Raw genomic sequence first — 7,042 nt, forward strand, 5'->3', positions numbered from 1 at the left:
TCAGCATAATATAGTAAGAAATACTAGACTGGATTCTATGCATTTCCAGAATAGATTACATTGATTATATGTTTATATTGTATTTTCCAAATGTATGTTTCCTTTATACCTGAGACAATTTTGCTTGGTTTCAGCTATCCCTAACATAAATAATTCGTATGATCCCAATAGAAATTCAACAATTAGGTTGAACCATATGTAATGGCTGTTTCAATAGGTCAATTACGAATCTTTTAAAATAGTCGAATACTGGCAATTTCATATGATTAAATCTAACACTGCAAAAAATGTGAGACTATGGGGATAATAATTAGTCAGAATATTTATTAATTGGACAGTTCCTTTTCTTTGTCCACTCTCATTTTCAGATTAAAAAAAAAAACTACCAGAGAGCCCTGGCTAGTGAGCTCAGTGAGTAGAGCATTAGCCCATGCGCCAAAGGATCTCAGGTGTACGACCCTTCAATTCCCAGTCAAGGGCACATACCTGGGTTGCAGGTTCGATCCCTGGCCCAGGATCAGGGGGCCTGTGTGGAAGGCAACCAATCAATGTTTCTCTCTCTCTCTCTCTCTCTCTCTCTCCCCCTCTATCTCCCCCCCTCCAACTCTCCCTCCCGTCCACTCTTCTCTCTAAAAATCAATGGAGTCTGGCTGGTGTGGCTCAGTGGTTGAGCATCAACCTATGAACAAGGAGGTCACGGTTCGATTCCAGTCAGGGCAGGCTCCATCCCCAGTGTGGGGCATGTGGGAGGCAGCCAATAAATTTTCTCTCTCAGCATTGATGTTTCTATCTCTCTCTCTCTCCCTTCCTCTCTGAAATCAATAAAAATATATTTTTTAAAAAAGAAACAGGTTCTAAGGTATTAATACGCATTGTTTATAAGGCCACTAGTCACTAGCAGGTTTTACCAGAAACATAAGCTTGATGAGACAGGGACTGTGACCATTTTTGTACACCATCATATCCCTAGCATTTAACAGTCCCCGAGTAATTTAAAATTTAAAGTATTTGTTCAGCCCTGGCTGGTGTGGCTCAGTTGGTCAGAGCATCATTTGGTGCACTGAAGGGTCATGGGTTTGATTCCCATTCAGGGCACACACCCAGGTTCTGGGTTCAATCCCTGATCGGGGCCCATGTGAGAGGGAACTGATCAATGTTGCTCTCTCACATTGATGTCTTTCTCTTTCTCTCCCTCACCCTTCCTCTCTCTCAAAATCAATTTTAAAAACATATATATATTTGTTCAGCCCTGGCCGGGTAGCTCAGTTGTTAGAGCGTCGTCCCCATATGCCAAGGTTTCAGGTTCACTCTCTGGTCAGGGCCCATATAAGAAGCAACCAATGGCCTTGGCTGGTAATGCTCAGAGCTCAGCTGGTTGTGTCGTCCCCTGCACTAAGAGGTCGCTGGTTCGAATCCAAGTTAGGGCACATGCCGGGGTTTCAGGGTTTCGTGCTCGATCCCCAGTAGGGGGCATGCAGGAGGCAGTCTGGTGTCAGGGGAGCATACTTCAGAGCCACTCAGGACAGACAGAATTGGGACACGGCAGGAGTTAGGAGGAGGGCCCCGAGGGAACAGCATGAGGGAAGGCAACACACCACAGAGCACGAGGCTTGTAGGACACGCGGGAACCGTGTTACCCGGACACACAGGAGAGCCCAGTGGGAGGGGAAGCTTTGTGACTGGAGAGACAGGTTGGGTCAAACCCGGGAGAGCGTCCCTGTTACCCGGGAGCTCTGGTGCAGAACCCGTGGGTGAGGTGACACAACTACATGTTCTGCCCAGTGCCTTCTGTCTGTGTCTCAGATCTCCCGTCAACATCAGCAGGTATTTTCACACCCATTGTCATGGCTACTGTCCAAATAATAATAAAAAAAAATTTAAAAAGAAGGAAAATTACAAGTGTTGGCAAGGATGTGGAGACTAGAAACACGTGTGCATTTTGGGTGAAGACATCATAAGTTGGTGCAGCCACTGAAGAATGGGTCTGGAAGTCCCTGAAAATATTACACATAAAATTACAATGTGACCAAATTCACCTCTAAGTATATATGCAGTGTCTCAAACACATCCTTGCATACCCATCTAATAGTAGCATAATTCACAATAGCCCAAGAGTCCATGGACAGGTGAATGGATAAGCACAGTGTGGGTCATACATGTAGAGGGATGTTGCTAGTACTCGGCATTATAAAGCAAGGGGATCTGTCACATGCTGCAACATGGGTGAACACAGAGGACAGTACACCATGTGAAGTAAGTCAGTCACAGAAAGACAATAATATATTATTTCTATACACGAGGTTTCTAGAGCAGTCAGATTAATAGGAACAGAGAGTAGAATGGTAGTTACCAGGGGCTGGGTGGGGGGATATAATTTTCAGTAAAATATCGGCATTGAACCCTGGCTGTTGTTACTCAGTGGTAAGAGTATTGGCCAGGGCACTAGAGAATCAATAGTTGGATTCCCAGTCAAGGACACATACCTGGGCTGCAGGATTGATCCCAGGCCCTGGTCCAGGTGCCTGAGGGAAGCAACCAATCAATGTGTCTCACATAGGTGTTTCTCTCTCTCTCTCTCTCTCTCTCTCTCTCTCTCTCTCTCTCTCTCTTTCTCCCTCTCCTCTCCCCTTTCACTCTCTCTAAAAAATCAATGGAAAAAATATCTTCAGGTGAGGTTTAACAAAAACTAAAATAAAATAAAGTCATTAAAATTACTGCAAACATACCATTGTCATCCTGCATACAGGTCCTTCAGATGACATTCTGTACCTAATAATAATACTGGTAATTAAAAGAGTAGTGATAGTTTTATTGCAAACAATGGTCAGACAATGTGCAAACATGACTTACCATATTTAATCATTGCTACGGATCAGTAAGCTATTACACTTCCCATTTTAACAAGTGAGCCGACTAACTTTCCGAAACTAAGAAACTTGCTCAATTGTGCACCGTTTGGAGGCCACTAGGTCCAGCTCAGACATTGATGTGAACGATAGTAACCAGGAGGGACTTTCAGTCGGGGTGTCTGGTAGTGGTGACATATCAGACGGAAGGGAAGTGGATGCCACTTAAGATCTAGCTCAGCTGCTTGCATCTCAGTTTCTCACTCAATCCAGTTCTCTAGTTGATGGCTCAACCTAGTTCCTTCGTCTGTTCAATTCTTTCTTCTTTTCTTTTTTAATAAAGATCACTGGCTGACAACACCAAGAAGGCAGGTGGAAGGGAGTCGGGCTGTGTAGCTCGCAGACCTTCAGCTGTAACAACAGAAAGATGAGCAGGATGAAGCGACTCTGAAACTAAGAGAATGTAGGCCTCTGGCACGGTGACAGTCATCGACAGGCCTCATCTTATTAATTACCAGTATACTCTTTTAATTACCAGTATTATTATTAGGTACAGAATGTCATCCGAAGGACCTGTATGCAGGATGACAATGGTATGTTTGCAGTAATTTTAATGACTTTATTTTATTTTAGTTTTTGTTAAACCTCACCTGAAGATATTTTTTCCATTGATTTTTTAGAGAGAGTGAAAGGGAAGAGGAGAGGGAGAAAGAGACAGAGAGAGAGAGAGAGAGAGAGAGAAAGAGAGAGAGAGAGAGAGAGAGAGAGAAACACCTATGTGAGAGAGACACATTGATTGGTTGCTTCCCTCAGGCACCTGGACCAGGGCCTGGGATCAATCCTGCAGCCAGTTGGAGGCCAAGGGTTACTAACTGGTAGTTTGCTGCCCACAACATGATAAACCAACCTAATTAACTGAATAAATAGTCTAGGGCAGCGGTTCTCAACCTGTGGGTGGCGACCCCTTTGGCGGTCGAACGACCCTTTCATAGGGATCGCCTAAGACCATCCTGCATATCAGATATTTACATTATGATTCATAACAGTAGCAACATTGCAGTTATGAAGTAGCAACGAAAATAATTTTATGGTTGGGTCACAACATGAGGAACTGTATTTAAAGGGCCAGAAGGTTGAGAACCACTGGTCTAAAGGATCCTGCTGTGAGGATTAGCTCACCAATTTCCTTGCCCATCTCACTAATCCCCAGGTTATTTGGACTTCTCTAGGAAGTTCTCTGAAAATTCATAAACCACTTTATTCAACCTGCTGTTGATGCAATATTTTATAGGTGTTACTCTACAGATCTTTCACACCTTTTATTAAATATATCCCTAAGATTTTGATAATTCTGGATATTATAAATTGCACTGTTTCTTAATTTCTGAGTGTTCAAGGTAAGTATATAGAAATACAATTAATTTTTGTATATTTATCTTATACCCTGCAACCATGCTAAACTCACTTATTAATCCTTTGGTAGACACTATCAGGTTTTCGACAAGTCATTTCTGAAAACAGTTTTACACTTGATCTTAGCCAAAAAGCTGAGAAGCGATTCTTCATTTACAGTGCCTTTTTCTTTTTGCTCTACTGCACTGGCTAGAACCTCCTATAAAATGTTCAGAAGCAGCCGAAACCAGTTTGGCTCAGTGGATAGAGCGTCGGCCTGCGGACTGAAGGGTCCCAGGTTCGATTCCGGTCAAGGGCATGTGCCTGGGTTGCGGGCATATCCCCAGTGGGAGATGTGCAGGAGGCGGCTGATCGATGTTTCTCTCTCATCGATGTTTCTAGCTCTCTGTCTCTCTCCCTTCCTCTCTGTAAAAAATCAATAAAATTTAAAAAAATAAAAATAAAAATAAAAAAATGTTCAGAAGCAATGCAGTGGACATCCTTGCATTAAACTTGTTGGGAGGAATGCATCCATTCACCATGTTTGGTAGAGATTTTTTCCCCTAAATGTGCTTTATCAAACTGAGGAAATTCCCTTTAAATTATGATTTGCTTAGAGCTTTTATCATAAATTAGTGAGTTGTCAAATGCACCTTCAGCATTTATTAATCACATGGTTTTCCTCATGTATTGATATGGGAGATTTTCTTATCTTATTATTGCCATAGTTGTTCATAATATTTGGAGAACCTTTAGTGGTTTTACCTCTCTCATTCTCAGCATTGGTCATTTCCTTCTTTTAATCCTGTTCAGTCTGGACAGGTATATGGATTGTTCTAGAGCTTCTCAAAGAACAGCTTCTGGGTTACATTTTTTCTATTACCTTTTCCTTTCCAATGTCATTGACTTCTGCTCTACCTTTGTTATTTCTCCTCTTCTGCTTATACTTTTATTTGCTTTGCTTTTTCTTAAGTGGAAGCTGGGGTCACTGATTTGAGACTTTCCCCCCTTCACATAGCATCTAGTGCTATAACTCTCCCATTGCATCACAAGATACAACGTCAACACACAAAAATAAACTGTATGTCCATATACCAGCGATGAACAAGTAGAAACCAAAATTAGGAAAACAACACCATTTACAATAGTTCTAAGAAAATAATTACTTAGCTCTAAATCCAATAAAACTTGTACAGAGTCTGTATGCTGAAACTACATAATGCTGGTGAAAGAAACAAACCAAAAAAAGGAAATAAATGGAGACATGTCATATTCATGGTTTAGAAGATTCCCCATCCTAAATAGGTGAACTCTCCCCAAACTTATCCTATAGATTTAATTCAATCCAGTGAAAATCCCAGCAGGGCTTTTGTAGAGACAAACTGATTCTAAAATTTAGGTAGGAAGGCAAAACGGAGAGAAAAGCCAAAATAATTTTGCAAGAATAAAGTTGTAGGAATCACACTACCAGATTTTTAAGACACAAAAAGCTACAGTAATCATGACCATGTGCTATTGACAAAAGGAGACACGTATAGACCAATGGAAGAGAATACAAAGTCCAGAAATAAACCTAGATTAAAATGGCTAATTGATTCTTGACAAACATACAAAAGAAATTCATTGGTAAAAGAATAGTCTTTTCAAGAAACAGTCCTGAAACAACCAGACATCCATCCATGTGTCCCCAAACAAAAACCATAACCCTCACATTTTGAAAAAATTAACTCAAGAGATTATAAATCTAAATCTCATGTTAAACTATAAAGCATTTAGAAGAAAATGTAGTAGAAAATCTTTGAGAACTGAGGCTAAACAAAGATTTCTTAGACATGCCACCAAGAAGCAAAATCCATGTAAGAAAAAAAATTTAATAAACTGGACTTCACCCAAATAAAAAGCATTGCTCTATGAAAAACACTGTTAAGTGAATGAAGAGACAAGCTGCAACCTAGGAGAAAATATTGCAAATCATGTAACTGAGAAGCAATTTGTACCCAAAATGCATAAAGGTTCTAAGCTCAACAGTAAGAAAACTACCCAATGTAAAAATGAACCAAAAAATATTAGAAAAAGAACAAAACAATTTAAAAGGCAAAAGAAATTAAAAATGAACAAAAGATTTGGATACTTCATCAAAGAAGATACACAGTTGGTAAATAATCCAACTTTCCATTAGAGAAACGTGAATGAAAACCATGATGAGATGTCACTACATATCTATTAAAATGGCTAAAATAAGAAATACTGACAATATCAAGTGCTGGTAAAGATGCAGAACTGGAACTGCCTTTTTGCTGAGTAATAACTTTTTCTGAAACATTATATAAATACTAGTGGCCTGGTGCACGAAATTTGTGCGCGGGGGGGAGGGGGTATGGGTAGGGGGTGGGGGTTCCCTTAGCCCAGCCTGCACCCTCTCCAATCAGGGACCCCTTGGGGGATGTCCGACCGGCAGTCTGATATCCCTCTTGCAATCTGGGACCGTTAGCTCCTAACCGCTCACCTGCCTGCCTGTCTGATCACCCCTAAAATCTCTGCCTACCTGCCTGATAGCCCCTAACAGCCCTCCCCTGCTGGCCTGATCACCCCTAACTGCCTCTGCCTGCCTGATCGCCAGGGTCCCGGGTGCAGGTGAATGGGATTCCTGGCTGGCAGGCTACTGACAGCAAGCTATCCAACGGCCGATTCTGCAAGGAATGGGGCTCCCACCTCCCTCCTGTCAGGGTCTGATTCGAAGGCTGGCCACACCCCCGATTGCATGAGACCCAGAGTTCCACCTTGCCCTGGCCAGCTGGGGCCCA

This window comes from Myotis myotis, unplaced genomic scaffold, assembly GCF_014108235.1.
Source record: "Myotis myotis isolate mMyoMyo1 unplaced genomic scaffold, mMyoMyo1.p scaffold_m19_p_3, whole genome shotgun sequence".
NCBI classification, from domain to species: Eukaryota; Metazoa; Chordata; class Mammalia; order Chiroptera; family Vespertilionidae; genus Myotis; species Myotis myotis.